At 45.8% G+C, this 23825-nt stretch overlaps 1 long non-coding RNA gene across 1 annotated transcript; it reads right to left on the bottom strand.

Annotated features, from left to right (window-relative positions):
* Positions 1-15499: 15499 nt before the first annotated feature.
* On the bottom strand, positions 15500-16945 carry LOC118659039. Its single transcript, XR_004968438.1, has 2 exons — positions 16220-16945; positions 15500-15749 (listed from the first exon to the last, which is right to left on the bottom strand). It is a non-coding gene; the product is annotated as an uncharacterized LOC118659039 (long non-coding RNA).
* Positions 16946-23825: the final 6880 nt, after the last annotated feature.

The following is a 23825-nucleotide window of genomic DNA, read 5'->3' as shown; positions in this document are numbered from 1 at the left end:
AAACACGGCGCTGGGTGTCTCACCTTTATCTTGTTTTACTTTTTTTCTCCCACACTAGACGGTAAGTTCCAGGACGGCAAAGAGTTGGTTTGTTTTTGTTCCTACTACATCCTCGGCACCTAGAACGGTGCCTGGCACACAATAGGGCCGCACAATTACTTACTGAAGGAAGAAGTAAATGAAATACAAGCCAAAAGTAAAGCAGAAGTGATAAATCCAATGCCGTACAAAGTAAAACTCAAGGTGAAAACTAAATGGACCAAAGGTTTATTTTGTATTATTTTAAAAGGGGGGGAGGGCAACAGTCACAACATGTTGGGTCTGGAATAGTCTGATATCAAGTTATTTAAAGTAAGAACTGTCAACACAAGACAGAAAACAGCCAACATTTATTTTACTTATTTTTTCAAGAACAGTTTATTGATTTTTAGAGAGAGAGGAAGAGAGAAGAGAGAAACATCGGTGTGAGAGCATAACATCGATCAGCACACCCCCTACCAGGGATGGAGCCCACCACCCGGGCATGTGCCAGGGCTCACGTTGATTTTGGAAAGTTAAACTCCCTCTCTCAGTCACACTTGTTAGGCAAAAGATGATCTAGAAGACTTGTATAAAAAACTAGTAACTTGAGTTAAGAGCTCTGCATCTACCTCTTCATTGTAGTAAAATACATATAAGCATAAAACAGCATTTTAGCCATTTTTAAATGTATGGTTCAGTGACATTAAGTATGTTCACATTGTTGTACAACCATCACCACCATCCACTCCAGAACATTTTGTCTTCCCAAACTGAAGATGCCATGCCCCTTAAACAGTAATTACCCATTTCTCTCCACCACCAGCCCCTGGCAACACCATCCTAATTTCTGACTCTGAATTTCACTACTCTGGGCACCCCATGCAAATAGGATCATACAATATTTGTCTTTTTGTAACTGGTTTATTTCATACAGCATAATGGTTTCAAGGCTCATACACATGTTGAGGCATGTGTTAGAATTTCCTTCCAGACCAGAACAGACATGCCAAACAGAACATCACAGCTGGCAGGAGAGCCAGGTGGCAGCGCTGAGGTATGTGGGCAGCTAAGGCTCACCTGAGCCTGGGGTCATGGCAGCAGGGACAGGTTTGGACCCCACTGAGTGGGTCCACTGAGGGGGCGAGACAGGTAGAGAGACACAGCAACTGGGGGCCAGGAACAAGCCTGCAACCGAGGCATGTGCCCTTGCAGCAATAGAACCCAGAGCGTCACCCTGCAGACCGACGCTCCAACCACTGAGCCAAACCAGCGAGGGCCCCTTTGGCTATTTTAAATAATGTTGCTGTGAACATGGGTGTGCAAGTACCTCCTCTCGTCCCTGCTTTCACTTCCTCTGGGTATACATATACATACCCAAAAGTGGGATTCTAGATCATATGGACCATTCCTTCTTTAATTTTTTGAGGAGCCACCATACTGTTTTCTACAGCAGTTGTACCATTTTATATTCCTGCCAGCAATGGACAGGGATTCCAATTTAGCTACATCCTTGTCTGCCCTTGTTATTTTCTGTCTTTATTGTTTTTATAACAGCCATGTATTGGGTGGAAAGTGGGATCTCATTGCAGTTTCGATTTGCATTTCCCTAATAATTAGTGATGTTGAGCATGTTTTCATGTGCTTATTGGCCATTTGTATATCTTCTTTTATTCAAGTCCATTGACTACTTTTCAGTTGTTTTGCTTTCGTTGTTGAGTTGTAGGAGTTTGTTACATATTCTAGATATAATCCCTTATCAGAAATATGACTTGCAAATGTTTTCTCTGTAATAAAATGTTTTCTCTGTAATAAAATGTTTTCTCTGTAATATAATAAAAACTAGTAATTAACATATTAGTAATTGTATATTTGAAACTTGCTAAGAGAATAGATTTTTAAAGTTCTCATTACAAGAAAAACATTATAATCATGTGTGGTGATAGATGTTAACTAAACTTACTGTGGTGATCATTTCCCAATATATACATATATCAAATCATGTTGTACACTAAAACTAATGCAATGGTATATGTCAATTCTATCTCAATAGAATTTGTGGAATTCAACATAATGTCCTTGCATAGCTGGTGTCAATCAACGCCAGTCAAATAAACAAGTTTCTCCTACACACTCACACACACACACATCTTCCCACCCACCCTCTACCCCACCATCAAAACAAACAAACAAACCAGTAATTAATAACAAAAGGTTAACCACTTGGAAATCTTAGAACCCTCTCCTTAACTCTTGGGACAAAGAGAAACTCAAGGCTGAAGTGATAGATTGGTTAGAAAGTAACACTGAGAACATTTACCTATGGACAATAAGCTGAAGAAAATCAAAAGGAAGACATTAATGAGGATAAGGGGGAAATTAATTTACTAGAAAATAAAAAGAGAAGTGAACAAATAAAACACCCAAGTTTCTTTTCTATTTAAGAAAAATGGATATGGGTGGCCAGGAATTGGGGGAGAAGTGCAGACGGTGCCAAGGAGGAGTGAGTAAAGGAAGAAAAGGAATGTTCGTCTTTCCTGCTGCCCCCCTCCCCCCTCCCACCTCCCTGCAGCCTGAGGCTGCCCCAGAGTTCAGATTTGATAGTCCTGTCACATACCAGGTGTGTGAACATGGGCAAGTTACTCAACCCCTCTCTGAACTTCAGTGTGCTCATCTGAGTAGCGGGGAGGCTACCTACTCTTCAGAGAGAAGGAGTAAATGAGCTACCGATCAGAAAGAACTAAATACAGAGCCTGGCACATCAGGATGGTTGTTATTGCTATTTTGTTGTTGATGATACTGTTAATGAGAATATTAATATTTTTTTTCACCCAATGGGAGGTCCTGCAGAGGGAAACGTGGGTGGAAAACCAAGTGCCAAGCCCTGGGCCATGCTCACCTGTGACACAGGGAAGAAAGGCATCCGGCAGGGCAGCCCAGTTACCCAGCTGGGCTCCCACCGCCCCCAACATCGCTCACAGGTGAACGAGAGTAAAAGTGAAGATCTCTCCTCCTATACAGGACAGGCCTGGACTAGCTGTCCGGAGGTTTTTGCTAGCTCTGCTGGCCCATGGCCAGGGAACTCAGGGTAAGCAACACAGAAGGGAGGCCAACTGGAGGGAAGTGGGGCAGTTTCCCAAGTCACATGCTGAGAGTGACGGCAGTGGGATGTTTACGGAGTCGTGACCCAGGTAGGGACTCAAGATGACTTTAGCTTCTTGTTTGCCTGCGCTGGGAGAGGTCGGAGCAGGCAGGTCTGCAACCCTGCAGCCTCCGTGTCACAGCCCCAGAGGCACAGAGCAGCAGAGAAATCATAGGTACTAAGCCCAGCTCCTTCACTTGGGCAGCCTTGTTTACTAGCTCCTGTCTCCTGTGGGCAGGTGAGAACATGGGGGCAAAACCAGGTTCCTGACGAGAATAAAATAAGGGCTCAACAAAGCTGTCCATTGTGCGCATGGCCCACGGACAGGATGGCCCGGCAGAGGCTGGTGTTTCCAGGGAGCCTGTCTCTCCCTGCCCTCATGTGGGGAGGGGCAGAGAATACACATTGCCTGGCTGCACTTTGGAGAACCCCCCCCCCCCCCCCCACATTCCAGGAGAATCCTCTCCTGTTGTCAGGATTTGGGCAGCTGCCTCTATGCTTCAAAGGGTGGGCATGCGACTCCTGTTGGGGGGCTGCCACAGACTTGGGGGGAGATCTTTTTTCTGTGACTAGCTCTGTAAACCTGGTTGGAATCAGAGCCGGGAGGGTCATCTTAGCCATCCCGGGGAAAGATCCTTTCTGAGAGTTAAGCAACACTTAGGACAGCGCTTCGAGTTATGCAGGTAGATAAGTTTATCTACTTCTTTCTTCCCCTTAAGCCAGAGGTTACCCAGCACCTTTAACTAGAGCAGCCCTAACACACCTGGGGCGGGTGGAATTGTGTCCCCAAAAGGTATGTTCAAGTCTTAACCTCTGGTACCTGTGAATGGGACCTTATTTGGAATTAGAGTCTGCAGATGTGAGCAAGCTAAGATGAGGCCATACTGGGTTCGGGTGGGCCTTATAAGACAAAGGAAGCCAAAACCGGTTTGGCTCAGTGGATAGAGCGTCGGCCTGTGGACTGAAGGGTCCCAGGTTCGATTCCGGTCGGGGGCATGTACCTGGGTTGTGGGCACATCTCCAGTGGATGTGCAGGAGGCAGCTGATCAATGTTTCTGACTCTCTATCTCTCTCCCTTCCTCTCTGTAAGAAATCAATAAAATATATTAAAAAAAAAAAAAAAAAAAGACAAAGGAAATTTGATCACACACAAGGGAGAAGGCCATATGAAGATGGAGGCAGAGATGGAGTGATGCGTCTACACTCCAGGGAGCACCAAGGATGGTTGGGAGCCGCCAGGGGCTAGGAGAGAGGCATGGGAATCCCCTCAGATTCTTTCTCAGAACCTCCAGAAGGGACCAACCCTGCTGATACCTGGATTTTGGACTTCTAGCTTCCAGAACTGAGAGAATAAATTTCTCTGGTTTCAAGCCATCCATTTTGTGGAACTTTTTTATAACAGACCTAGGAAACGAATACAATACAAGCCCTAACAGATGGTGTTGATCGTAGTATCACTTCCTACCTCTTTCTTCCAAGGAACACATGCAAGAGACTTTTACGAAGTGGTAGCAGGGTCCGCCATCTTTTCCCCAAAGATGAAGTTTTGGCCCCAGTGTTGTTTTCATCAGCTCCATGGCCTCTTGCTATCCTGCCTACCTCCTCCTCCAGCAACTATGCCAAATGAAATCTTAGTGTAGGCCCTCATCACATCATGTCTGGGTGGCGATAAATTGACATCTTTTTCCATCTTGGTTCATCCTCCAACAAACTTAAAATATAGCTAAAGGGGTAAAAAAAAAATACATGTTTGTTTGCAACAGAAGGTCTTGACCCTGGCTACATGTTAGAATGACCTGGGAACTTTTAATAAGTGCCAAGTGCTATCCCTGGAGAATCTGATTAAATTGGTCTGGTGCCCAGCCCAGCTGGCATGGCTCAGTGATTGAGCATCGACCTATGAACCAGGAGGTCATGGTTTGATTCCCAGTCGGGACACATGCCCAGGTTTTGGGCTCAGTCTCCGATGTGGGGCATGTAGGAGGCAGCTGATCAATGATTCTCTCTCATCATTGGTGTTTCTATTTCTCTCTCACTCTCCCTTCCTCTCTGAAACGAATAAAAGAAAATTAAAAAAAATTAAAATAAAATAAATTGGTCTGTTGCCCACCCCCATTCCCCATCCACCCATTTAATTTTTTTCACCCATCTAATTTTTTTAAAGCTCTGTAAGTGATCCTAACACATAATCAGGAATTTTTTTTTTTTTTTAAGCCTCACCCAAGGATATTTTTTTTTAATTAAATCTTTATTGTTCAGATTATTACATTTGTTCCTCTTTTTTTTCCCCCCATAACTCCCCTCCTCCCAGTTCCCGCCCCACCCTCCGCCCTCACTCCCCACCCACTGTCCTCATCCATAGGTGCATGATTTTTGTCCAGTCTCTTCCCGCATCTCCCACACCCCTTTCCCCCCCAGGAATAGTCAGTCCATTCCCTTTCTATGTCCCTGATTCTATTATAATCAACAGTTCATTCTGTTCATCAGATTATTTATTCACTTGATTCTTAGATTCACTTGTTGATAGATGCATATTTGTTGTTCATAATTTGTATCTTTACCTTTTTCTTCCTCTTCCTCTTCTTAAAGGACACCTTTCAGCATTTCATATAATCCTGGTTTGGTGGTGATGAACTCCTTTAGCTTTTCCTTATCTATGAAGCTCTTTATCTGACCTTCAATTCTGAATGATAGCTTTGCTGGATAAAGTAATCTTGGTTGTAGGTTCTTGGTATTCATCACTTTGAATATTTCTTGCCACTCCCTTCTGGCCTGCAAAGTTTCTGTTGAGAAATCAGCTGACAGTCGTATGGGTATTCCCTTGTAGGTAACTGAGTTTCTTTCTCTTGCTGTTTTTAAGATTCTGTCTTTATCTTTTGCTCTTGGCATTTTAATTATGATGTGTCTTGGTGTGGTCCTCTTTGGATTCCTTTTGTTTGGGGTTCTCCGCGCTTCTTGGACCTGTAAGTCCATTTCTTTCACCAGGTGGGGGAAGTTTTCTGTCATTATTTCTTCAAATAGGTTTTCTTTTTCTTTTTTTTTTTTTTTAATATATTTTATTGATTTTTTACAGAGAGGAAGGGAGAGAGATAGAGAGTTAGAAACATCGACAAGAGAGAAACATCAATCAGCCGCCTCCTGCACATCCCCCACTGGGGATGTGCCCGCAACCCAGGTACATGCCCTTGACCGGAATCGAACCTGGGACCTTTCAGTCCATAGGCCGACGCTCTATCCACCGAGCCAAACCGGTTTTGGCTCAAATAGGTTTTCAATATCTTGCTCTCTCTCATCTTCTGGCACCCCTATAATTCTGATGTTGGTACGCTTGAAGCTGTCCCAGAGGCTCCTTACACTGTCCTCGCATTTTTGGATTCTTTTTTCATTTTGCTTTTCCAGTTGGGTGTTTTTTGCTTCCTCGCATTTCAAATCATTGACTTGATTCTTGCGCTCCTCTGGTCTGCTGTCGGGAGTCTGTATAATATTCGTTATTTCAGTCTGTGTATGCTTAATTTCTAGTTGGTTCCCCAATATAACATCGAGGGTCTCATTAGTTTTCTTGTAGATCTCATTAAGTTTATCGGCGGCTTCTAAACAGTTCTTGAGAGACCTTAAAAGTGTGGTTCTGAACTCTATATCTTCCATTGACAATTTTGTCCTGTTTCTTTGTCTCCGCATTTTGTTATGCTTCCTTGGTGCACCCCCTAGTGGTCTTTGTTCGAAGTCTTATAGTTAAATCTTGATTGTTGTAGCTAATTCTAGGGAGGGTTTGACCTCCAGGCCAAGTGGCTATGCGAATCAGCTGTGTCAGCAGTGAGAGAACTTCTGTCCTCTAGGGAGGTGCTAATCTAGCCTTTGCCTGAGGCTATCCGGCAAAAGCCTCTGTGCAGGGCTTGGGCGGGGCGGGTCGCACAGGATCAACAGGGTGGGCTGGAGAGAGCAGTTATGGCGGCTCTCAGTCCTGTCCCCAGGGGCTCTGCCTCTCTGAGTCCCAGCACCCGCTGCAAAGCTCGGAGAGAAAGCTGCACTCGCTCTGACCGAAGCCAGACAGTCCCGCTTCTCCCATTTGAGTCTGGGTCCCTAGAGACTCGCCCGGATCTGGAGCTCAGAGTCTGCGACTCCCTCCCGATTGAAAACGCCAACCGCGCCCTCCGCCGCCAGCCCGCTCCGTGCACTCCGCACCTCAGAATTTGACTTCAGCACTGTGCCTCCTCTGGGTGTCCGTATGCGTTTCTCTTTCCTCCTAGTTGTAGGACTTCCACTCAGCCAGCGTTCCTGTGGTTCTGGGTGATGTCCCTTCCGTTTTTTGGTTTCACTTTTGAAGTAGTTGTTCAAAGCAGCAAACTCCGGCGTTAACCTATGCCGCCATCTTGGTTCTCCCCAAGGATATTTTTTCTATTGATTTTTAGAGAGAGTGGAAGGGAGGGAGGAGGGGGAGAAAGAGAGAGAGAATAATATTAATGTGAGAGAGACACATTGACTGGTTGCCTCCCACCCAGGGCTGGGGATTGAGCCTGAAACCCAGGTACGTGCCCTTGACCAGGAATCAAACCCTCGATCCCTGGGTCTATGGGCCAATGCTCTAACCACTGAGAAACCGGCCAGGGTGAGAATCACTCATTGAAAAGAGGATTGGTGTGGCCTGGGAAGGCTTCTAGGATGTGACTTATGGGTTAGCCTTGATGTACAAGGGACATTTGGACACACAGAGTAGGAGTAAGGAAAGCTCAGTATAGCAGCAGGAATGAAATGTCAGTCTGGCTGTCAGCCAATCAACCAGGCTAGTAGGGGAAGGCTCTAATAGTTTAGTACAGGGAGATTCAGCTGGAAATATAAGTGGGCTTATCTGGGAAGGGCCTCGAATGCCATGACAAGAAGTTTAGATCACCTGAAGGCAAGGATACGGCAAGTTACTGGTGATTTTATGCTAAGAAAGTAGCATGATCAAAGAGAAACTTGAGCAGATAACTCCATGTACAGGAGGTATATAAACTATCTAAATTATTAAATAATGATACAGTCTCTTAAGATAATTGTACTCAAGCTAAAGCAGCCACCAGTAAGGCAGTCTTCAGACCTGAGGTTCTCCCAGGTTAACCTTTCTTCCCACAACCTGAACTTAAAGGTCTTGCCCAGTTGACATATTCAGACCTCAATGAAGTTTCTAACAGAATCCTAGGTTTGTTTGGAATTCCTTATTATTAGCAATCAGGTTTCTTTCAACCTTTTCTCCCTACTGCCTATCGTAGTAAGTCATAGTGCCTGGCGCCTTTCAGGTTCTCAAGAAAGGTTTAGAGAAACCAAAATGGCGGCATACGTAAACACCGGAAATTGCTGCCTCCCACAACAAAATCAAAAATACAACTAAAAGACAAAACGGACATCATCCAGAACCACAGGAAGGTTGGCTGAGTGGAAATTCTACAACTAGAAGGAAAGAGAAAAGCACACTGAGACTCAGAGATGCTGCAGAGGTGGAGTGCAGAGGTACGGAGGCGCACGCGGCAAGGGCTGGCGACTGAGGACGTGGATGTCTTTTTGAATCGGGAGGGAGTCACAAGCCCCCAACTGCTCTGAACTCTGGTTCCGGGAAGTCTCTGGGGACCCGGACTCATGCAGGGAGAGACTGGATGGTCTGGCAGCGGGTAGAACTCTGAACTCGAGGGCGGCCTTCTCTCGGAGGTGCTTGCAGCAATTACCTGGACACTGAGATGTGGGGCCCCTTAGGGCAGGGCTGAGGATCATACATAGCTGCTTGCTCCGCCCTGTTGATCCCCTAAGACCCCGCCCCACCCAAGCTGCGGCAGAAGCTTTTGCATATGAATGCCCTGGCCCTTTGCAATCTGAACATTACCTAACAAACTGCAGCTGGGCCAGACAGACCCAGAACTTCCAAGAGAAGGCCCAAGGACCCACAGCAGCTTGCATTGCTTCACAGCTGGGCCTCACTTGGGCACCTCCAAACCCCAAACAAGGAAGGGGAATCTGCAGATCTCTCTGTAGCTCCTGCTGGGTAGCCTCAGGCAGAGGCTAAATTAGCACCTCCTTAGAGATCCAAGAGCCAGTGTACCCAGTGGTCAGAGTGGGACCATCCAGATTACAACTCCTCAGATCCATAAGGAACACATGCAGGGGGCAGACTCAGTGAGCATCAAAGCCCCACTGAAGCAAGTCTTGCCCCAGAATGGTGTCTTCAGCACAGAAGTTCTCCCACTGTAGACACAGCTGATTCTCACAGCCAATTGGCCTGGAGGTCAATTCCTCCCAGTGATACCTACAACAATCAAGGCTTAACTACAACAAGACTGTGCACAAAGCCCACAAAGGGGTGCACCAAGAGTGTCCACCTCAGATAATTGGGGAGGCTGATCCACTGGGCCCTATAGGACACCTAGCACACAAAGCCACTCTACCAACACAGGGAAGCAACCAAAATGTGAAGACAAAGAAACAGGTCACAAATGACAGAAATGGAGGAAAGCAAACTACTGGATATAGAGTTCAAAACCACACTTTTAAGGTTTTTCAAGAACTTTCTAGAAACTGCCGATAAACTTAGTAAGACCCTCAAAAAGTCTGGTAAGACCGCCAATAAATGCAGTGAGACCCTCAAGAAATCTAGTGAGACCCTCGAGGTTATGAAAAAGGACCAACTAGAAATTAAGCATACACTGACTGAAATAAAGGATATTATGCAGAGTTCCAACAGCAGACTAGAGGATCGCAAGAATCAAGTCAAAGATTTGAAATACGAAGAAGCAAAAAACACCTAACCGGAAAAGCAAAATGAAAAAAGAATCCAAAACACGAAGATAGTGTAAGGAGCCTCTGAGACAGCTTCAAGCGCACAAACATCCGAATTATAGAGGTGGCAGAAGAAGAGAGAGGGCAAGATATTGAAAACCTATTTGAAGAAATAATGACAGAAAACTTCCCCTACCTGGTGAAAGAAATAGACTTACAAGTCCAGGACGCGCAGAGAACCCCAAACAAAAGGAACCCAAAGAGGACCACACCAAGACACATCATAATTAAAATGCCAAGAGCAAAAGACAAAGAGAGAATCTTAAAAGCAGCAAGAGAAAGAAAGTCAGTTACCTACAAGGGAGTACCCATACGACTGTCAGCTGATTTCTCAACAGAAATTTTGCAGGCCAGAAGGGAGTGGCAAGAAATATTCAAAGTGATGAATAGCAAGAACCTACAACCAAGATTACTTTATCCAGAAAAGCTATCATTCAGAATTGAAGCTCAGATAAAGAGCTTCACAGATAAGGAAAAGCTAAAGGAGTTCATCACCACCAAACCAGGATTATATGAAATGCTGAAAGGTATCCTTTAAGAAGAGGAAGAAGAAGAAAAAGGTAAAGATACAAATTATGAACAACAAATACACATCTATCAACAAGTGAATCTAAGAATCAAGTGAATAAATAATCTGATGAACAGAATAAACTGGTGATTATAATAGAATCAGGGGCATAGAAAGGGAGTGGACTGACTATTCTTGCGGGGAAAGGGGTGTGGGGGATGCAGGAAGAGACTGGACAATAATCGTGCACCTATGGAGGGGCGGGGGGGTTGTTGGCGGAGGGTTGGGTGGGAACCGAGTGGAGAGGAGCTATGGGGGGGAAAAAGAGGAACAACTGTAACAATCTGATCAAGAAAGATTTAATTTTAAAAAAAAGAAAGGTTTATACAAAGGAGGAGTCCCGCAACAAGGTAAGGTTACTTCTACATAATTCAGATAGGCGCAGCGGCAGGGCACGGGATGGTTGTGAAATGGAAGAGAGGGTCAGACTCAGTCAGAGCAGAAAGAAAATACTAGTGTAGGGCTGGCCTCATGTATGGATTAGAAACAGTACAACACAGTACACTGCTAGGGCTGTGGTGAGCCACCAGGAATTGATGTAAGCCAGCTAGTGGGCAAAAAGGTCCAAACTTGGGAAGGTGGGGAGGCCTCCACCTGGCACACTGTGGGAGGCTCCAGATGGCAGATGTGCTAAAGGGCACGGGGACAATGATACAGCAATCTCAGCTGCTTAGTTGGATAGAAGAGTCCTGGCCAGGGGGGATGGTTCAAGAGCTCAGCATGATGTCAGGTCCAGACCAGAACTGAAGTACCAAGCAGAACATAGGTGGGATGATGGGACCATCACAGCTGGCAGTAGAACCAGGTGGTACCTCTGAGGCATATGAGCAGCTAAGGCTCACCTGAGCCTGGGGGTCATGGCAGCAGGGACAGGTTTGAACCCCACCGAGTGGTGGGTGTCAACCAACCAGTGCCCTAACCAGATGGCCCCAGTGGCTGCAGGGGGAATCCCTCCCACCACAGCTCCAGCTGATTGAAGTGGGGAGGTGGATCCCGGCAGTTGGGCTGAAGATGCCTAATGCCAAGATGCCCATGAGAAAAAAACAGGGCTTATTAATTTGTTAGCAGCGGTTCCATATCAATTAAATGAAAACATAATTTTCTGGCTTCCTTTATCTTCTCTCTGAAAGGAAGATGATGTGATCAGCATCTACTTCCCTGTCCTTCCCAGTCCAGGACTGTGGGGAAGCATGGGACTTGGTTGGAAAGTCTGTAAGGAGGATTCTCCGAAAGGTCAGGGGCCTTTAGGGGAACCTTGCCGGAGGCGGCAGCCCCTGCCTTGACTTTTCCAAACAAGTCCGAGCCCCCAGGTGTTTTACTGGAATCTCTATGCTTAGTCTTTAGACATGACCTTGTAGAAGCATGTGCTTTCTCAAGGATACTTACCCTGCTGATAGTATCTAGAGCAGGGGTGGGCAAACTTTTTGACTCGAGGGCCACAATGGGTTCTTAAACTGAACCAGAGGGCCGGAACAAAAGCATGGATGGAGTGTTTGTGTGAACTAATATAAATTCAAAGTAAACATCTTTACATAAAAGGGTATGGTCTTTTTTTTTTTTAGTTTTATTCATTTCAAACGGGCCGGATCCGGCCCGTGGGCCGTAGTTTGCCCACGGCTGATCTAGAGGTTAATTTTAGTTCAAGCTATTGCTACAATAAAAGCCTAAGGAGGCAGGTGAACAGGGCTGTCTGGTTCCTTTAGCCAGGCAGTCCCTTAGCCCTCTCTTTCACAGAAATGTGTGTCAGAGTAATCCATTCATCCATCATTCAGGGTCTGCTGGTCAGTCCTGGCACAAGACCAGCAGAGGCCCCACCTCCCCTGGCTCATTCCACTCTACAGAGCCTCACTAATGGGCTCCCTCCATGACCACCATCCAGCACCAATAAGCTCCAGGGGCAGACACCAAGAACACCCTGAGGAGGCAGGTAGAAGAGCCTGGCCTGGAGTCACAAGACCTAAATTCCAGTCCTGGTTTCATCACGAATTCACTGCCATTGTTGGGTATGGTGCCCACGGGTCTGTCACTCTGCCCACCTGCACGCCAGCTGTTTTCCAGGCTCTCCTCCTGCTCTCCTCTGATCTTCCACACAAGTGTGCTGAGTATCAGGCCAGGTGTGCAATGTGCCAGGACAAAAGCAAGAAGGCCTCCACCTCTTATCTCGCCAACCCTTTCATGATGCTGCTTCTATCCACACTGCTTAGTTGGGTGGAAGAGTCCTGCCAGGGGGAGCGGCCCACGAGTTTGGCATGGTGCTGCACGGGAGGAATAGAAACGTCAGGAAGTGGTGTCAGACTCTGATAGTCACCTTGAGTCATGTGAAGTGGCAGCTGTGGCGCTCTCTCAGAACCACTGCCAGGCCACGTGTGGGAGGCTGCCCACGGCCACTCATTCTGGAGAAGGAACCTCATGATGGGAGCCCCCAGTCATGAACTGATTGGTACAGTATACAAAGCTGACCCCTTGCCTAGAGGTGGTTCAGCTCTGCAGTGTGGTTTATGTTCCAAAACTTCTCCTAAACTTTATCTGAGACTACATCCTTGCTCAGCCCCAGCCCTTCCTCCTCCCTGTCCTGCTTCCCTCTCCCTTCCAGCTTTTTCCTGAAGAACAGTCTTAAGTCACTTTCACAAGAACATCTGCCTCTGGTCCTGCTTCCAAGGACTTGATCTAAAACAGTGTGCCTTTAGTGCGTTGAAGGCCCGGAGCAGGATGTGGGCATGGGCTAGAAGGGGTCAATGGGGGAAGGGGAGGAGAAGGGACATCTGTAATACTTCCAACAATAAATATTTTTAAAAATAATAAAAAGAAAGGAAATGCCCAGCCAGCTTGGCTCAGTGGTTGAGCATCAACCTATGAACCAGAAGGTCCTGATTTGATTCCAGGTCAGGGCACATGGTTACAGACTCGATCCCCAGTAGGGGGCGTGCAGGAGGCAGCCAATCAATGATTCTCTTTCATCATTGATGTTTCCGTCTCTCTCTTTGTCTCCCTTCTTCTCTGAAATCAATAAAAATATATTTTTTAAAAAGAAAGAAAATGGGGAGAACCAAGATGGCAGCGTAAGGTACAGACCTGTGCGTGCTGCCTCCCACAACAACATCGAGACTACCAACTATAAAACAAACAGTTATCATTCAGAACCATGGGAAAGCTGGCCCAGTGGAAGCTCTACAACTAGAAGGAAAGAAAGAAGAGCATTGAGACTGAGTAGGTTGTGCAGAGGCTCCAAGAACGGAGGTACAGAGTGGCGCGCCAGGCGGGCTGCAACTGGATGTGCATTTTTTTTCAATCGGAAGGGGCTGCAGACTCTCGAATCCACTGAGCTTGTTTGGGGCAGAATTCTGAGTTCCCAGACTCCTATGGGGAGAGGCAGAATGGCCTTGCAACGGGCTGGAGAGCAAGAGTGGCTGTCTCATGGAGCTGCCCGCCGGCACTCAGGGACACAGGGACCTGGAGTTGTAGAGAGGTGAGGAATCGCGTAGAGGCGAGGAGTCATGGAGACGCCATTGCCCTTGGCCCCGCCCTGGTGATTCGCCAAGAACAGAGGTGCGGAGTCGCATGCCAGGCTGGCTGCAACTGGATGCGTGGTTTTTTTCAATCAGAAGGGGATGCAGACTCTCAAATCCACTGAGCTGGTTTGGGGTGGGATCCTGAGGTCCCAGACCTCTACGGGGAGAGGTGGGACGGCTTTGCAATGGGCTGGAGAGCTAGAGTGGCTGTCTCGCGGTGCTGCTTGCCGGCACTCGGGACGCGAGATGCGGAGTCGCGGAGAGGAAAGGAGTCACGGAGATGCCATTGCCCCTTGCTCCGCCCTGGTGATTCCCGGTGACCCCGCCCTACTCAATTTACATCCTCACCCAAGCTGTGCTAGTGAAACAAAGAGAACCACTGGTGTTTTTGCAGCCCAGCCCAGCAGAATGCAGATTTCAACTCCTCGCATACATAAGGGACACACTCAAGAAGCAGAAGCAGATTTGGAGGAAGCTGGAGCTGGACCCGGCTGGGCCGGCGACGTGGAACCACTGTACCAGCAAATGCACAGGCAGGCCCACCAGATCCAGTCTCACATGGGACGCTGGGAGACGGCAGAGGGCAATCTGTGTACTTAGTAGAAAATGAAATCCAAGCAAGCATACCAGATATTCAGCCACCAGGAACGCCTGAAGATTTTGTCCAGCAAGGAGACGCCCAACAAAGGACAGAATGCCAAACTTCGTGTTGCTGAGACAGCCCCTGTGAGGCTGAGATGGCCCCCGTGGGGCCGGGACGGCCCCTGAGAGGCCGGGACGGCCCCCGGTGAGGCAGAGGCGGCCCCGGAGAGGCTGGGACGGCCCTGGTGGGGGTGGGATGGCCCCAGTGGGGTTGAGATGGCCCCGGTGAGGTTGAAATCAGGCCCGGTGAGGTTGAAATGGGCCCGGTGAGGCTGAAACGGCCCCAGTGAGGCTGAGACGGCCCCGGTGAGGTTGCGACGGCCCCGGTGAGGTTGCGACTGCCTCGGTGAGGTTGAAACAGCCCTGGTGAGGTTGAAACGGCCCCTGTGAGGTTGAGGCGGCCCCTGTGAGGTTGAGGCGGCCCCTGTGAGGCTGGGACGGCCCCTGTGAGGCTGGGATGGCCCCTGGGAAGCTTAGAAAAATACCATATGAACTCACTCATTTATGGATAATAAGGACCATTATAGACTGATGAACAAAAATGGATACAGAGGCAGAGCAGCATTGAGCAGACTGTCAAGCTACAGTGGGAACCCTGGGGAGGGTTGGGGGGTGTGTAGAAGATCAACCGAAGGATTTATATGCATGCATATGAGAATAACTAATGGACACCCCCAGTGCGGGGTGGGGGAAGCTGGGGGAATGTCAAGGGGGGAAAAAAAGGAGACATGTGTAATACTCTTTGTAATACTTTAAGAAATTAAAAATAAATACTAACCTGAAAAATAAAAAAAAGAAAAATGTAAAACACAAGCATTAATTGCCAATTTAATTTATTCAGTATCGTTCAGTTAAGCACCAAGGGTGACAAGCATGCCTTCAGGGTCCGGTTAAGTAATGAAAGTAAGTAGAGTGGGCAAGGTGAGGACTTTGTCACATGGAAGTGGCTGTGTTGTTTAAAGAAGGAAGCTGTGGGCCCTGGCACATGTGGCTTAGTTGGTAGGAGCGTATCCATACACAAGAGGTTGCAGGTTCAATTCCCAGTCACATCGAAGTTTCTCTTTCTCTAAAATCAATAAAAATGTCCTCAGGTGAGGATTAAAAATAAGAGGGAAACTGTCAGAATATGGGTTTAAGATGGCTAGATCTTCAAGTTTTTCAAGAGAAGGTGCCAATGGGCATTGCATATGAAATCTTACGATTTTTAAATGTTGGCAACTAAGTCAATTTTTAAAAAACACTTCGATTGCTCAAAATAAATGCAGTTCAGATATAATCCAGAATCTGTAAGTTTGCAACCTGTATCCTGCACTGTGTAAAGTACAGTCCTGTGTACTATAGGAAAAATATTAGAAATGATGGCAGCCTTCAGAGTCATAAGCTATTGGTGTCGGAGGCCAATTTACACAAAGAAAATATGTATATATACATCTGTAATATATATTATAGATGACACGAGGTATTTTTGTATTCTTGGTGTTTTTAATTGCAAGCAACAGAAACTGACTGGCTCGTTTAAACAGAAAAGAAACTCACGAGAAGGATATTGACAGGATCGCTGGATGTAAGTATAAATGGAATCCAAGCTCTCAAGCTGCCGTCTTCCAGCTGGCTCAGGAGCTGTGTATTCCACGGTCACTGTTTCATAAAGCCGCCACTCTGGTTATTGGGGTCCCCAACAGAGCTAGCAAATCTGACAGCCAGCCTCTTCTTTCGCTAAAGTTAGTCCCTTGGTCAGAAACAAACAAACTAACAAAAACCCCAGTGTGCCTTTAACAAATGAAAGGAAAATGCCATGGATGGGTAAACCATGGATGGGGCCAAACATGTATGGGAGTACGGGAAGTAAATGCCCAGATTCATTCTGAAAAAAAGAAAATAGAAAGGCTTCCACAGTCAATCTGTGGGGGAAGAAAGCAGAGAAAGGCCAGCTTCCTGTTTGTCCCTGGAGGGGAGTAAACTGAGTCTTTTCCTGGTATTAAAACCCCAGTTTTCCTGATTCATTTCCCAAGCATTGCGGGGTGAGAGCTTCCAAAGTAAGGATCCGTTGCGTTTTCTTGAACAGCACCAGCCAGTGGCTCACCTGACTCATGCAGGGGCCCCTTCAATGAAACTCCAAGAGTGAATGTGATCCTTTTCCTTTTAGAGACTAGGCTGGTCTGTTAAGAGTCCAATTGGAAAAGGCTATAGAGGCCAGCACCAGCCAGTCGCCCAGCCCACAGTGGCCTCTCGAGTCCCAACTGGGGTGACCTGGGGAAAGTCCTGCCTGACACGAAGCCCTCTTGGGCCCATGCACTGCTCTCAGGCACGTCAATCAGAGGCCGGAGCATGGTGGTTAACAGCACACATTCTGGACCAACATGCACACGTTTTATTCCTGGCTCTGCCTCTTGATGTCTGCGTGGACCTGCCTCAGTGTGGTCCTCATGTCAAATTAGGGGCTCACGTGTAATTAAAGGCATTGATACAGGGAATGAGCTGAGATGTGTTTGGCACATGGAGAGGATCAATACAGGTTAATTTACTGTTAGCATAGTGCATAACTGCTCATTCGAGGGCACTTGGGCCACCACCATAAGTGCTGTATGTATCTGAGCACAACACTTAAGCACTTCCAGCTCTTAAACTCAAGGTTCAGTAGGAAGCCCTGCCTTTAAAGCCATTTCCGGAACTAAAACTAGTGAGTCAATACCTGCTAATGTCAACTTTGAGCTCAGTATGCTTCCAGTTCCAGGCCCTGAACTGTAATTGTAACCGGACACTTTCTTCATTTATCCATACAAGACTTGTGATGGGTAATTTTGTTTCAACTTGATCAGGCTACTGGGTGCCCAGATATTTGGTTAGAGGATTCTGGTGTGTCTGTAGGGCATTTGTGTATGAGATTAACATGAGTAGGTAGACTGAGGAAAGCAGACTGCCCTCCCCAATGTGGGTGGCTCTTGTCCAATCCATCAGGGTCTGAATAGAACAAAAAGGTGGAAGAAGGGAGAATTTACTCTCTCTGCTGGACTGTGTTCAAGCTGGTACGTTGGTCTTCTGCCCTCAGACTGAAGATTCACCACCCACTCTGCTGGGTCTCCAGCCTGCAGATGGCGAATCATGGGACTTCTCAGCTTCCATAATCACATGAGCCAATTCCTTGTAGCAAGGAAGATTAGATAGGTAGGTAGATAGATGGTAGGTAGGTAGGTAGGTAGGTAGGTAGACAGATCTACTACTGGTTCTGTTTCCTCTGGAGAACTCTCACTAATAAACAACTACTGCATGTCCCTCAATCAAAGACACTGAAACAGGGATTTGTTAAACAAACAAACAAATATTCAGGAGTGTGATTCATTTATTTTTAAAGGGAGAAAGACAGTAGGGATAAAACTCTGGACATCCCAAGGCAGTATGTTTCATTGTTTTATGGTCTCTCTCTCTCCTTCCAAAGGCTATGTCCTTACCAGAGATGAACTCTTGCCACCTCCCTGCTACCATGGCAGCCAAGCATTCACAGTTGAAATTAACTTTCATTTTAAAGGCAGAGTATTGAGTGCAAGAGGGACCCAATGCCCATGGCTTCGAGTAGCCCGCTCTTCCTTCAAATCCAGGCTCCATTACTTACTTGTTGCACAACTGAATCCTTACCTAAATGATTCATTCTCCTCCTTAATATGATAACACCTCCATTTCTTTTTTTTTTAAATTTTTTAAAATATATTTGATTGATTTTAGAGAGGAAGGGAGAGAGAGATAGAAACATCAATGATGAGCATCATTGATTGGCTGCCTCCTGCACGCCCCCTACTAAGGATCAAGCCCGAAACCCGGGCATGTGTCCTGATTGGGAATCAAACGGTGACCTCCTGGTTCATAGGTCGACACTCAACCACTGAGCCACACCAGCCAGGCTGGTGATGCCTTTTTAGATAGGTATGATCCTTGAAAGAAAGAATTAATAAGGTGGACTTCATTAAAATTAAAAATTTCTGCTCTGTGAAAGACAATGTCAAAAGAATGAAAAGATAAGCCAGAGACTGGGAGCAAATATTTGCAAAAGGCTCATCTGATCAAGGACTATTATCCAAAATACTCAAAGAACCCTTAAAATTCAACAATAAGAAAACAAACCTGGTTAAAAAATGGGCCAAAGACCTTAATAGACATCTCACTAGAGGAGATACAGATAGCAAATAGGCATATGAGAAGATCTATATCATATGTCATCACAGAAATACAAATTAAAACAACAAGATACCAGTCTATACCTATCAGAGTGGCTAAAATCCAGAACACTGGCATCAGCAAATGCTGACAAGAATGTGGAACAACAGGAACTGTCACTTAGTGCTGGTGGGAATGCAAAACAGCACAGCCACTTTGGAAGACAGTGTGACAGTTTCCTACAACTAAGCACACTTTTATCATGTGATCCAGCAATTTCACTCCTTGGTATTTACCCAGATGAGTTAAAAAATTTAGTTCCACACAAAAACATGCACACAGATATTTATAGCAGCTTTATTATTTTCTTTTTTTTAAAAAATAGCAGCTTTATTCATAATTGTCACAACTTGGCAGATTCCTTCAGTAGGTAAAATAAACTGGTACATCTAGAAAATGAAATATCATTCAGCAATTTAAAAAAATGAGCTATGAAGCCATGAGAAGACATGGAGGAAACTTAAATGCATATTACTAAGTGAAAGAAGCCCATCTGAAAAAGGCTATCCACAGTATGACTCCAGTTATGGCATTCTGGAAAAGGCAGTAAGATCAGCAGGGCCTGGACAGTGTGCCTCGGTTGGAGCGTCACCGCATACACCGAAAGGTGGCGAGTTGGATTCCCAGTCAGGACATATACCCAGGTTTCAGGTTTGATTCCCTGTCGTGGTGCATGTGGGAGGCAGTCGATCTCTCTCTCTCTCTCTCAAAAATGTAATAACTTTTTTTTTTAATTAAAAAAAAAAAAGATCAGCAGTTGTCAAGGATTGGAGGGAGGGAAGGATGAATAAGTGAAAAACAGCATTATTAAGGCAGGGGAAATACTCTGAATGATATTATAATGGTGGATACATCATTATACATTTGCCCAAACTCATAGAATGACACCAACAGTGACCCTTATGTAAACTATGGACTTAGGGTGATGATATGTCAATATCGGTTCATCAACTGTAACAAATATTCTACTCTGGTGGGGGTGTTGGCAGTGAGGAGAGTATGCATGTGCAGGGGTGGGGGGTATGCGGGAAATCTCTCTACCTCCACTCAATTCTGCTGTGACCCTAAAATTGTTCTAAAAAATAAAGTCTACTAAAAATAGTATTTTAAAAAGTGGTTAAGATGGTAGATTTTATGTTATGTGTTTTACTACAATTTAAAAAAAACCCACTCCTCTGGTCTCAAAGAGACTAATCAAACTTAAAATATTTGATTTGCTTAAAACAGGTTGGAGCAAGTTTCTTACACCACCATTTAAGCCAATAAATATTGCCTTTAAAGTGTTTTTTTTTTATAAAAGCATGTTTGCGAGTACGTCCAACATTTGTAATTACAATGCCACACCATTTAAAAAAAATGTTTAAACAATGTTGTCAGGTGATGGCTTAAGCATCTTAAACTGTCTCTGATTGAGGCTGTTTCCAGTCTTCCTCAGTATTTTGTTCTTAATATAAAAAATAATATGAATAATATGAAATTGTGGGAATTTGGGGGACAGGTGCTCAAACTGTTCTGTATCTCGCTCTTGGTGGTGGTTGTACAACTGTATACATTTGCCAAAACTCCCAGAACTGGGTCTGGCCTGTTTGACTCAGTGGATAGAGCATCGGCCTGTGGACTGAAGGGTCCTGGGTTCAATTCCAGTCAAGGGCACGTACCTCAGATGCAGGCTCGATCTCCGGCCGTGGTTGGGGCACAAACAGGAGGCAACCAATCAATGTGTCTCTCACATCAATTTTTCTCTCTCTGACTCTCCCTCTCCCTTCCTGTCTCTTTAAAAGTCAATGGAAAAATATCCTCAGGTGAGGATTAAAAAAACACACCAAAAACTTCCAGAACTGTATACTAAAAAGTTTTATTTTATGTCATTTAAGCCTATTTTTTAATGGAAAAATAAGTTATTTGGTATTTTGCTTTGTATTTACCCAAATGAGTTGAATTGCAGATTTGACCCAGTTGTAAAATTCATCTCTTCAAGTGCCCCAAAAATAATCCACTTAGTCTTTGAGACAAACAAGGCAGATTTTACTGGAGATTTGGTTTGGGAAGAAGAGATTTACATTCCAAATCCTTCTCAGCTAAAGAGTTTCCATGGCCTCTGTCCAATTCTCCACTCTTGTCCCTTAGGAACCTACACGGACCCCAAATGCTTCTCCCTGGATTATGAGGACCCGTTTACCTCTCTGCCTGTGCCCTCAAATCTGCCTGTGCCCGCAATGCCAGGAGTAACTGCCAAGTGTTGGATGTAGCTGCAAACATGCCTTTAAACATCACTCTGCAAGTAATATTTATTGGTTTAATGGTGTTGAAAGTAAACACATCATGATGCGCAGAACAACTGTCCGGCGGGCAGTATCCATCGGCCTCACAGAGCATCAGGGGTGTGGAGGCCAAGGATGCCGGTGAGACCTCTTGAAAAGTGACAAGAACTAGCATGTCAAAACAAGAACGGAACAAAACTGCGACCTTGCAGCCCTCCTTTATCTCCAACTTCTCTACTAGATCCTTCTCTTAAGTTTTTAAACATGCTCAAAATCTGTTCCATCTTTTAGAAGAAATCCCCACCCCACTCTGCCCCCAGGTATCATCCTGTGTCACTCCTGTCCTTCATGGCCACAGTATCTAGTAAGGGCTGCCCCTGTTCTTCCTCTTCTCACTCCAAAAGCACTTTCCTGGCCTGGCCCCACAATCTTCTAAACGGGCTTTGGTTCTGGTCAATATTTTCTATGTTGATGAAAGCAGCCAATGCTCTGTAATACTCATTTAAATGGACCTGAACATGTGAAGCGCCATGTCAGTCATCGGTGACTGACACTATACTTTCCGTTTGGACCTCGTCAGTCTCCTGCGGCCAGCATATTGGTGAAATCGGGTATCACAGGCTAAACAGAAAGGAAGACAAAACGTGTTGAAATAACACCTGGCCCTGAAGAGTCCCCATGCGTGGCTCTCCTCCCCTCTGGCTCTCCCTGTCCGTCCCCTTTTAGCTTCTCCTCTGTCCACATCTTTCCGTGTGGTTCTCTAGGCTTCTCTCTAGACTACTTCCTTCCCTTTCACTCTCTCCCTCTACACTACCTCCTCCATTCCACCGCTTCATCCACCGTACTTTTGCTGATTAAGACCAAAATCTGTTATCTGCAGCTCAGCTCTTTCCTCTGAGTTCCAGACTCATCTATCCAGTGGCCTTGTCTGACGTCTACCTGGTAATCTCATTCTGGACCACTAGACAGGCCACCGTCAGGAAACGGAACCATCATCCTGTAACCACCGAGGGGTGGCCCTTTTCACATTTGGTGACATACCCCGTCATTTATTTAACCCTACTGATGTTACTTCCTGGATATTTCTCAAATCCCAATTTCCCCCCATCTCCACAACCACAAACTTGATGGGTCATTCCTCTTTCATTCTTGCCCTTCTCGGATTTTTGAGTTTAAAAGAGAGATGCCTGCCCCACTGGCGTGGCTCAGTGGTTGAGCATAGACCTGTGAACCAGAAGGTCACGGTTTGACTCCGTCAGGGCACATGCCCGGGTTGTGGGTTCAATCCCCAGTGTGGGGCCTCCAAGAGGCAGCTGATCAATGAGTCTTATCATTGATGTTTCTATCTCTTGTTCCCTCTCCCTGCCTCTATGAAATCAATAAAAAAAAATTTTTTAAATTATGCCTGTTGGCCCTCTGTTTAAAATTCTTCAGTAACTTTCCCAAACTCTTGGAATGAAGCCCATAATCGTTAGCTTGGCCTCCAAGGCCAGCCCAGTGTTTGCTGCCTGCCTGCCCAGCTTCTCCCCAGCTGTCTCGTCACTCGGATCTGCTTTCAGCTCCTCGCACGTTTTTCTTTTTCACCTTCTGAGCAGCTGCTGCTCCCCGTGCCTAGAGTGTTCTCCACCCTTTCCCCTTGCAGCTTCCTGCCTCTCCGCTCTCAGGGCTGGGTCCAAGGCCACTTCCTGTGCTGCCTCACACTGAAACCCCCATGCGACAGGCTACCCAAATTTTCTTTACTCTTAACACGTATCGTAATAATCTGTGCAATCCTGTTTACTCTCCCTGCTAGACGGAAAGTTCCGTGTTTGTTCAGTCGCAGATATTTATCTTTCCTTCTGGCGACACAGCACTTGAACTTTCTATGCTGGCAGAATTAACCACTTTATGAATCCTGGTGGGAGGGGCAGGAAGGGGCAGACCGTGCCCCCCTCACTCCCAGCCTCTCTTGTAGGGAGGACATGAGCAATCCCCCAATCGGCACATTGTGGGAAGATTTTGATGCAAGAACTGGCAACACAGAAGGGAAAGGTTGGGACACACTCCTCTCCTTCGGGCAGAAGTGGTGGCGGCACACTGCATTAGTTGATATTGGAAATTCCTTTAAAATTGTGTTCACTGCATTAATGTGCAATTTTTTTTCCCACCAGAAAAAAAGTCACATCCATCAAAGAATAAAAGTTGACTCAGCCACCAGGGAGCATGCATTCTGTTAAGGACGTTTGACTAAATCCAAAGGATTCAGAAGCTGTTCTAGGAGGAAGAATGAAGGCGAGACCTCCCTCATTCATTTACTAAACTTAGATTTTCTCTTCGGTAAAACCAAAAAAGCAACTACCTCAGATGAATTGCTGTGAGAACTAAAGAATGTGAGAGACAGAAGTCAATGTCTGGTCCATGCCAAATGTTTCCATATTCCTTTTCTGCCTTGCTCCTCATCTAAAACAGTGATTTATTAAATTACACAGCTAAAACAGCAAAGTTTAAGAAACCACTGGCACTGAGTTTTTTCATGCTATTTTGAACTTGAATTACACCCCCCAAAATATGGATTCTTTGGCAGGAACATTATAGTATTTATAAAAGCAGATATAAAAATTAGCGTTCCGAAATGGTTGAAGTGTATGGATTTTCTTTTTCAGATTTATTCGTGATGCTGAAGTTAGTGATGC

This window comes from Myotis myotis, unplaced genomic scaffold, assembly GCF_014108235.1.
Source record: "Myotis myotis isolate mMyoMyo1 unplaced genomic scaffold, mMyoMyo1.p scaffold_m19_p_6, whole genome shotgun sequence".
Taxonomy (NCBI): domain Eukaryota; kingdom Metazoa; phylum Chordata; class Mammalia; order Chiroptera; family Vespertilionidae; genus Myotis; species Myotis myotis.
The sequence above is the reverse complement of the archived record's forward strand: the minus strand, read 5'-3'. Positions and strand labels throughout refer to the sequence as shown.